Source organism: Oncorhynchus kisutch, linkage group LG4 (genome assembly GCF_002021735.2).
Source record: "Oncorhynchus kisutch isolate 150728-3 linkage group LG4, Okis_V2, whole genome shotgun sequence".
Classification (NCBI taxonomy): Eukaryota; Metazoa; Chordata; class Actinopteri; order Salmoniformes; family Salmonidae; genus Oncorhynchus; species Oncorhynchus kisutch.
Window position 1 is genome coordinate 20,510,828 of NC_034177.2, and position 9,740 is coordinate 20,520,567.

The window sequence follows — 9,740 nt, forward strand, 5'->3', positions numbered from 1 at the left end:
CTGCCTCTGCCTCTGCCTCTGCCTCTGCCTCTGCCTCTGTCTCAGCCCTCTCCTTCGGAGCTGACAGATAGACAAACACACTGTTCTCTGTTTCTTTGCCTTTCACTTCTCAAGCCTCCCTCCCTCCATCCATCCTGCCGGCCCGGCACAATGCATCCGCTTTATCCTGCGGCCTGGAGAATGCAGCCCTGAACTAACAATATCACCAAGGCTGTCTGAATGCCGGGGAGCCCCATTGTGTCCTAGCAGAGGGGAGTTAACACCCATGTCTGAGCCCAATGAATAGTATTATTGTGTCTGAGACATGCACCTCTCCCCCGGTCACCCCGATCTCCCCCTCTTTGAACCCCTTACACACACCCTCTTCTTGTCCCAACAGCCCAATCCTCCCTCTGTCCCCCTATCTCACCCCTCAGTGGACAACTCCCAATTTCCAAATACTTACAGACACTCCGAAGGTGTATTTCTTTATTTTCTCCATGTGGAAATAACCCTGTGGATTTTATAGATTTTTTGTAACAGTGGAAGAGGAGAGAGGAAGAGAGAGGAGGAGAGAGGAGGAGTGGAGGAGAGAGGACGAGAGAGGAAGAGAGAGGAGGAGAGAGGAGGAGAGAGGAGGAGAGAGGAAGAGAGAGGAGGAGAAAGGAGGAGAAAGGAGTAGAGAGAAGAGGAGAGAGGAGGAGACATGAAGGGAGAGAAGGAGAGAGGAAGAGAGAGAAGGAGAGAGGAGGAGAGAGGAGGAGAGAGGAAGAGTGAGGGGGAGAGTGGAGGAAAGAGGAGGAGAGGAGGAGAGAGGAGGAGAAGGGAAGAGAGAGGAGGAGAGAGGAGGAGAAAGAGAGAGAGGAAGTGAAAGGAGGAGAGAGGAAGAGAGAGGAGGAGAGAGGAGGAGTGGAGGAGAGAGGAGGAGAGAGGAGAAGAAAGGAGGAGAGAGGAAGAGAGAGGAGGAGAGGGGAGTAGAAAGGAAGAGAGAGGAGGCGAGAGGAGAAAAGAGGGGGAGTGGAGGAGAGAGGAGGAGAGAGGAGGAAAGAGGATGAGAGTGGAGGAGAGAGGAAGAGAGAGGAGGGGACAGGAATAGAGAGGAGGAAAGAGGAGGAGAGAGGAGAAGTGGAGGAGAGAGGAGGAGAAAGGAAGAGACAGGAGGAGAGAGGAGGAGAGAAGAGGAGAGAGGAGTAGAGAGGAGGAGACAGGAAGAGAGAGGAGGATAAAGGAGGAGAGAGGAGAAGAGAAGAGGAGAGAGGAAAAGAGAGAAGGAGAAAGGAGGAGAAAGGAAGAGAGAGGAGGAGAGAGAAGGAGGGGAGGAGAGAGGATTAAAGAGGAGGAGAGGAGGAGAGAGGAGGAGAAAATAAGAGAGAGGAGGAGATAGGAGGAGAGAAGAGGAGACAGGAAGAGAGAGGGGGAGAGAGGAGGAAAGAGGAGGAGAGAGAAGGAGTGGAGGAGAGAGGAGGAGAAAGGAAGAGAGAGGAGGGGACAGGAAGAGAGAGGAGGATAGAGGAAGAGAGAGGAGGAGTGGAGGAGAGAGGAGGAGAGATGAAGAGTGATTAGGAGAGAGGAGGAGAGAGGAAGAGAGAGGAGGAGAGAGGAGGAGAGAGGAAGAGAGAGGAGGAGAGAGGAGGAGAACGGAAGAGAGAGGAGGCAAGAGGAGGAGTGAGGAGGAGAGAGAAGGATAGATGAGGAGAGAGGAAGAGAGAGGAAGAGAAAGCAGGAGAGGGGAGGAGAAAGAAAGAGAGGAGGAGAGAGGAGGAGTGGAGGAGAGAGGAGGAGAGAGGAGGAAAGAGGAGGAGAGGTTTGGAGAAAGGAAGAGAGGGGAGGAGAGACGGGGGGAAGAGGAGGAGTGGAGGAAAGAGGAGGAAACAGGAGGAGAGAGGAGGAGAGAGGAGGACAATGGAAGAGAGAGGAGGAGATAGGATGAGAGAAGAGGAGACAGAAATAGAGAGGAGGAAGATGAGGAGAGAGGAGGAGTGGAGGAGAGAGGAGGAGAACAGAAGAGAGAGGAGGACAGAGGAGGAGAGAGGAGAGGAGAGGAGGAGAAAGGAAGAGAGAGGAGGAAAGAGGAGGAGAGAGGAGGAGAGGGGAGGAGAAAGGAAGAGAGAGGAGGCGAGAGGAGGAGTGGAGGAGAGAGGAGGAAAGAGAGGAGAGAGGTGGAGAGAGTAGGAGAAAGGAAGAGAGAGGAGGAGATAGGAGGAGAGAAGAGGAGACTGGAAGAGAGAGGAGGAGAGATGAGTAAAGAGGAGGAGAGAGGAGGTGTGGAGGAGAGAGGAGGAAAAGAGAAGATAGAGGAGGAGAGAAGAGGAGAGAAGAGGAGAGAGGAGGAGAGAGGAGGAAAGAGGAGGAGAGAGGAGGAGAGAGGAAGAGTGAGGTGGAGAGAGGTGGAAAGAGAGGAGAGAGGAGGAAAGAGGAGGAGAGAGGAAGTGAGAGGAGGAGAAAGGAGGAGAGAGGAGGAGAGAGGACGAGAGAGGAGGAGAGAGGAGGAGTGGAGGAGGAGTGGAGGAGAGAGGAAGAGAGAGGAGGAGAAAGGAGGAGAGAGGACAAGAGAGAGGAGGAGTGGAGGAGAGAGGATGAGAGAGGAGGAGAGAGGAGGGGTGGAGGAGAGAGGAGAGAGGAAGAGAGAGGAGGAGAGAGGAGGAGAGAGGAAGAGAGAGGAGGAGAGAGGAGGAAAGAGTATTACAGTGGAGGAAAGGAGAGAGGAGGAGTGGGGGAGAGAGGAGGATAAAGTAGGAGAGAGGAGGAGAGAGGAAGAGAGGGGAGGAGAGAGGAAGAGAGAGGAGGAGAGAGGAAGAGAGAGGAAGAGAGAAGAGAGAGGAGGAGAGGAGGAGAGAGGAGGAGAGCTGAAGAGAGAGGAGGAGAGAAGAGGAGAGAGGAGGAGAGAGGAGGAGAGAGGAGAGAGGAGGAGAGAGGAGGAGAAAGGAAGAGAGAGGAGGAGATAGGTAGAGAGAGGAGGAGAGAAGAGGAGTGAAGGAGAGAGGAGGAGAGAGGAGGAAAGTGGAGGACAGGAGGAGAGAGGAAGAGTGGAGGAGAGAGGAGAAAGGAGAGAGAGGAGGAGAGAGGAGGAGAGAGGGGAAAGAGTGAGGCAGAGAGGTGGAAAGAGGAGGAGAGAGGAGGAAAGAGGAGGAGAGAGGAAGAGAGAGGAGGAGAAAGGAGGAGAGAGGAGGAGATAGGAAGAGAGAGGAGGAGAGAGGAGAAGTGGAGGAGAGAGGAAGAGAGAGGAGGAGAGAGGAAGATAAAGGAGGAGAGAGGAAGAGTGGCGGAGAGAGGAGGATTAAGGAAGAGAAAGGAAGAGAGAGGAAGAGAGAGGAGGAGATAGGACGAGAGAGAGGAGAGAGGAGAAGTGGAGGAGGAGTGGAGGAGAGAGGAAGAGAGAGGAGGAGAGAGGAAGATAAAGGAGGAGAGAGGAAGAGTGGCGGAGAGAGGAGGATTAAGGAAGAGAAAGGAAGAGAGAGGAAGAGAGAGGAGGAGATAGGACGAGAGAGAGGAGAGAGGAGAAGTGGAGGAGTGGAGGAGAGAGGAAGAGAGAGGAGGAGAGAGGAAGATAAAGGAGGAGAGAGGAAGAGTGGCGGAGAGAAGAGGATTAAGGAAGAGAAAGGAAGAGAGAGGAAGAGAGAGGAGGAGATAGGACGAGAGAGGAGGAGTGGAGGAGAGAGGAGGAGAAAGTAGGAGAGAGGAGGAGAGAGGAAGAGAGGGAGGAGAGAGGAGGAGAGAGGAAGAGAGAGGAGGAGAGAGGAAGAGAGAGGAAGAGAGAGGAGGAGAGAGGAGAGAGGGAGAGAGGAGGAGAGCTGAAGAGAGAGGAGGAGAGAAGAGGAGAGAGGAGGAGAGAGAAGGAGACAGTAAGAGAGAGAAGGATCGAGGAGGAGAGAGAAGAGAGAGGAGGAGAGAGGAGAGGAGAGAGGAGAAGAGAGGAGGAGAGAGGAAGAGAGAGGAGGAAGGAGGAAGGGAGAGGAAGAAAGGAAGAGAGAGGAGGAGAGAGGAGGAGTGGAGGAGAGAGGAGGAGAGAGGAGGAAAGAGGAGGAGTGAGGAGAAGAGAGGAGGAGAAGGAAGAGAGAGGAGGAGATGGGGAGAAGAGGAGAGAGGAGACAGGAAAGAGATGAGGAGAGAGGAGGTAAGAGGAGGAGAGAGGAGGATTGGAGAAATGAGCAGAAAGGAAGAGAGAGGAGGAGAGATGAGGAGAGAAGAGGAGAGAGGAGGAGAGATGAGGAGACAGGAAGAGAGAGGAGGATAGAGGAGGAGAGAAGAGGAGTGAAGGAGAGAGGAGGAGAGAGGAGGAGGAAAGTGGAGGACAGGAGGAGAGAGGAAGAGTGGAGGAGGAGGAGAAAAGTGGAGGACAGGAGGAGAGAGGAAGAGTGGAGAGTAGGAGATAGGAAGAGAGAGGAGAGAGGAGAAGTGGAGGAGGAGTGGAGGAGAGAGGAAGAGAGAGGAGGAGAGAGGAAGATAAAGGAGGAGAGAGGAAGAGTGGAGGAGAGAGGAGGATTAAGGAAGAGAAAGGAAGAGAGAGGAAGAGAGAGGAGGAGATAGGAAGAGTGAGGAGGAGAAAGGAAGAGAGAGGAGGAGATAGGAAGAGAGAGCAGGAGAGAGGAGGAGAGAGGACCATAGAAGAAGAGAGAGGAGGAGAGAGGAGGAGTGGAGGAGAGAGGAGGAAAGAGGAGGAGAGAGGAGGAGAGAGGAGGAGAGAGGAGGAGAGAGGAGGAGAGAGGAAGAGAGGAGGAGTGGAGGATAGAGGAGGAAAGAGGAGGAGAGAGGAAGAGAGAGGAGGAGAGAGGAGGAGAGAGGAGAGAGGAGGAAAGAGGGGGAGAGAGGAAGAGAGAGGACGAGAGAGTAGAGAAGAGGAGATAGGAAGAGAGAGGAGGATAGAGGAAGAGAGAGGAAGAGAGAGGAAGAGAGGAGGAGAGTGGAGGAGAGAGGAGTAGAGAGGAGGAGAGAGTAAGAGAGGAGGAGAGAGGAGGCCTCCAGGTTGTGTGGTGGTAGTGGTGTGATGAAGGTAAGGGATGGACAGGGTTGAGTTTGGCCATGGTTTTTCACAGTTGAAGAACATAATGGATCCTGAGCGCATGAAGAAATGTCCCCCACACCGTTAACATAATAAGAGGGTGCTGAAACCATTTGAATAATTTTAGACAATACAAAAGTGTTTTTTAACAAAGTTTCTGAAGACACTGTCTAACACACTCGTATACCACCATATTCAATATGTGCCAATAAAAAACAAATCAAATCAAATTTGATTGAACAGGCAGTGGCTCGGGTGGTTGTTGTCCTTGATGATCTTTTTGGCCTTCCTGTGACATCGGCTGGTGTAGGTATCCTGGAGAGCAGGTAGTTTGCCCCCGGTGATGCTTTGTGCAGACCTCGCTACCCTCTGGAGAGCCTTAGGGTTGTGGGTGGATCAGTTGCCATACCAGGCGGTGATACAGCCCAATTGTGCATCTGTAAAAGTTTGTGAGTGTTTTTGGTGACAAGGCTCCTGAGGTTGAAGAGGCGCTATTGCTCCTTCTTCACCACGCTGTCTCTGTGGGTGGACCATTTCAGTTTGTTCGTGATGTGTACACAGAGGAACTTAAAACTTTCCACCTTCTCCACTACTGTCCTGTTGATGTGGATAGGGGGCTGCTCCCTCTGCTGTTTCCTGAAGTCCACGATCATCTCCTTTGTTTTGTTGACATTGAGTGTGAGGTTATTTTCCTGACACCACACTCCAAGGGCCCTCACCTCCTCCCTGTAGGCCATCTCGTCGTTGTTGGTAATCAAGCCTACCACTGTAGTGTAGTCTGCAAACTTGATGATTGAGTTGGAGGCGTGCATGGCCACGCAGTCATGGATGAACAGGGAGTACAGGAGAGGGCTGAGAATGCACCCTTGTGGGGCCCCAGTGTTGAGGATCAGTGGGGTGGAGATGTTGTTTCCTACCCTCACCACCTGGGGGCGGCCGGTCAGGAAGTCCAGGACCCAGTTGCACAGGGCAGGGTCGAGACCCAGGGTCTCTTGCTTAATGACGAGTTTGGAGGGTACTATGGTGTTAAATGCTGAGCTCTAGTCAATGAACAGCATTCTTACATAGGTATTCCTCTTGTCCAGATGGGTTAGGGCAGTGTGCAGTGTGATTGCGATTGCGTCGTCTGTGGACCTATTGGGGCGGTAAGCAAATTGTAGTGGGGTCTAGGGTGTCAGGTAGGGTGGAGGTGATATGGTTCTTGACTAGTCTCTCAAAGGACTCCATGATGACGGAAGTGAGTGCTATGGGGCGATAGTCATTTAGCTCAGTTACCTTAGCTTTCTCGGGAACAGGAACAATGGTGGCCCTCTTGAAGCATGTGGGAACAGCAGACTGGGATAAGGTTTAATTGAATATGTCCGTAAACACACCAGCCAGCTGGTCTGCACATGCTCTGAGGACGCGGCTGGGGATGCCGTCTGGGCCTGCAGCTTTGCAAGGGTTAACACGTTTAAATGTTTTACTCACGTTGGCTGCAGTGAAGGAGAGCCCACAGGTTTTGGTAGCAGGCCGTGTCGGTGGCACTGTATTGTCCTCAAAGCGAGCAAATAAGTTGTTTAGTTTGTCTGGGAGCAAGACATCATGGTCCGCGACGGTGCTGGTTTTCTTTTTGTAGTCCATGATTGACTGTAGACCCTGCCACATACCTCTCGTGTCTGTGCCGACTCTACTTTGTCTCTATGCTGACGCTTAGCTTGTTTGATTGCTTTGCGGAGGGAATATCTACAGTATTTGTATTCGGTCATGTTTCCGGTCGCCTTGCCCTGATTAAAAGCCGTGGTTTGTGCTTTCAGTTTTGCCATCAATCCACGATTTCTGGTTGGGGAAGGTTTAAATAGTCGCTGTGGGTACAACATCACCGATGCACTTGCTAATAAACTCAATCACCAAATCAGCGTATTCATCAATGTTGTTGTCTGACGCTATGCAGAACATATCCCAGTCCACGTGTTTGAAGCAATCTTGAAGCGTGGAATCCGATTGGTCGGACCAGCGTTGAACATAGCTGAGCACGGGAGTTTCCTGTTTTAGTTTCTGTCTATAGGCTGGGAGTAAAAAAATTGAGTCATGGTCAGATTTTCCAAAAGGAGGGCGGGGGAGGGGTTTGTATGCATCGCGGAAGTTAGAATAACAATGATCCAGGGTTTTGCCAGCCCGGGTCGCGCATTCGACATGCTGATACTATTTAGGGAGCCTTGTTTCCAGATTAGCCTTGTTAAAATCCCCAGCTACAATAAATGCAGCCTCAGGATATGTGGTTTCTAGTTTACATCGAGTCCAATGAAGTTCTTTCAGGGCCGTCGATGTGTCTTCTTGGGGGGGATATGCACGACTGTGATTATAATTAAAGAGAATTGCAGCATTTGATTGTAAGGAATTCTAGGTCAGGTGAACAAAAGTACTTGAGTTCCTGTATGTTGTTGTGATCACACCATGTCTCGTTAATCATAAGGCATACACCCTTCTTCTTACCAGAGAGATGTTTGTTTCTGTCGGCGCGATGCGGGAAGAAACCAGTTCACTGTACCGACTCTGATAACGTATCCCGAGTGAGCCATGTTTATGTGAAACAGAGAATGTTACAATCTCTGATGTCTTTCTGGAAGGCAACCCTTGCTCAGATTTCGTCTACCTTGTTGTCAAGAGACTGGACATTGGCTAGTAGTAAACTCGGGAGCGGTGTGCGATTTGCCCGTCTACGGAGCCTGACCAGAAGACTGACCAGAAGACCCCACCCCACCAAGAAATAATATATAAAAAAACGAAATACTGCATAGATTCCTAGGAACGCAAAGCGACCATCTCTGTCAGTGCCGGTACAGCTAAGGCAGTGAAGCAGAGTTTGACTTTCTCTATTACACAGTTTTTTTTTGGAGGTTATTGGTAAACAGGATTATGTTTATGAATTCCACCAGCACTATGCTGATTTTTATAATGATGCTGTCACTGGCTGTAGGGAAAGCATCAGACTAATAGCTCAGATTACAGTTGCCAGTTTCTTCCTGCCTGACACACTCAACACTCAACTCAACATTCTCCCATTTCAGATTTTCCTCATGCGGGGAGGGGTGGTGGTGGGTGGGTGGGTGTGTTTGAGAGTCATCTCACAAATTGAGATGATGCCAAAAGATTCACCCCCCACATCTCCCTGATCAAAGCACAGGATTGACATCTGGAGTGGGCAACTTAAGCTTAACTTGTTGTTTTTCTCCTTGTCTCTTGTTGTTTGTGTGCAGGAGCAGGAGAAACAGAGAGAAAGAAGATTCAGAAGAGAAGGAGAGTGAGAGTGGGTGGAAGGAGAGGAAAATAATGGAGCAGTGAGTGGTGAACCAGGGAGCAGGTGAACCCAGTAGTGGATGGCCATAGGCTCTCTGGCTCTTCTCTGTTCCGTGCAGGGGTCTCAGGGAGCTGGCTGGGGCCAGCCAGGCAACGGCGGAGTGGGCAGGCGAGTCGAGGCGAGGGGAGGCAAAGTAGGCTCTCATCCCCGCTGGCAAGTTGCTCCTCGGCAGCGCGGAGTAGCAAATCAATATGGAGGAGAGAGGCTAGTAGGGGTCGCCCAGCACTGCCCCTGGCCCTAGAGCCCAGGGACCCAGCGCTGCCAGCCCTCTCTTCCCTCTCCCAGTCCCAGAACCAGCCAACCCGCACTGTGTGTGTGTGTATTTGAGTGTGTGTGTGTGTGTGTGTGTGTGTGTGTGTGTGTGTGTGTGTGTGTGTGTGTGTGTGTGTGTGTGTGTGTGTGTGTGTGTGTGTGTGTGTGTGTTAGAGCACGTCTGTGTGTGTGGTTCCGCCGCAGGGGCTTTCCTGGCTCAAGACCACTTGATATAACTTTGCCTGTGAGCGAGAGAGCGAAGGAGAGAGAGAATAAAGTATGGACGTCAAAGGTCTTTTTCTCCTATTTTTCCCTCTGATTACTCGTTTCACCTGACTGTTTGAATGAGAGTTCAGTGAAAAGGCCTCTTCCATTGAATTGAACAGGCGTCTCTCGTCAGTCCCCCTCCAGTCATGAACTGTACAGCCACCATGCTCTCCACATCTGATGAACCAGGATAAAAGGCCAATTTGAACTACAGATTCAGATTAAATCTTGTATTTTTTGCCTCCCATTTTCTTCCTTATGACTCAGGTCACTATCAGAGGATATGGCAGAGGTTATTGATCTAAATGGAGCTGGATTTAGTCCAGTACCTTTCACTGTCTGTGGTGGTTACATGCTGTAGTAGTAACTGATAACTTCACTATACAACTAAACTACATTCAGGAGTGAAGGAGTCCTAATTGAGTGAAAGATGAAAAGGACTGTGGACATATTTTATAGTGCCTGAACAGTGGCACTCTCCACCAGTTCTATTTTTTCGTCATAGTTGAAGAATCCACACAAGAAGCCCTATCTTTAGATCCTCAAAAAACGACCAAAAAATCCAATGGAATGAAAATGACTCAATCATTGCTGAATGGAAAGCCTGAGATGCAAAATGCAGAATTGTATTTTTTCATTGGGGAAGAAAAGGATTGCCTATATCTGCTGGGCTGGAGAGGACAAACGTGTCAGAGCTAGTTTGGGCCTGCAACAGGAACACCTGCACAGAGAGAGATCTACAAACAACACAATGGGGCAGACTTCACTTGGTAAGTAGGCCTTTTACACAGATGTGACAAGTCATGTGACGATAGCTGGGTAAACATTCAAATGCTATGTGAAATGTGTTAGGAATATTCATAATCTTAGACAAAGACAGACTACAGTCCATACTGACTAATA

At 50.5% G+C, this 9,740-nt stretch overlaps 1 pseudogene; it reads left to right on the top strand.

The window, feature by feature from the left end:
* The first annotated feature begins 606 nt into the window (after positions 1-606).
* Positions 607-1,636, top strand: LOC116373968 (octapeptide-repeat protein T2-like; annotated as a pseudogene).
* Positions 1,637-9,740: the final 8,104 nt, after the last annotated feature.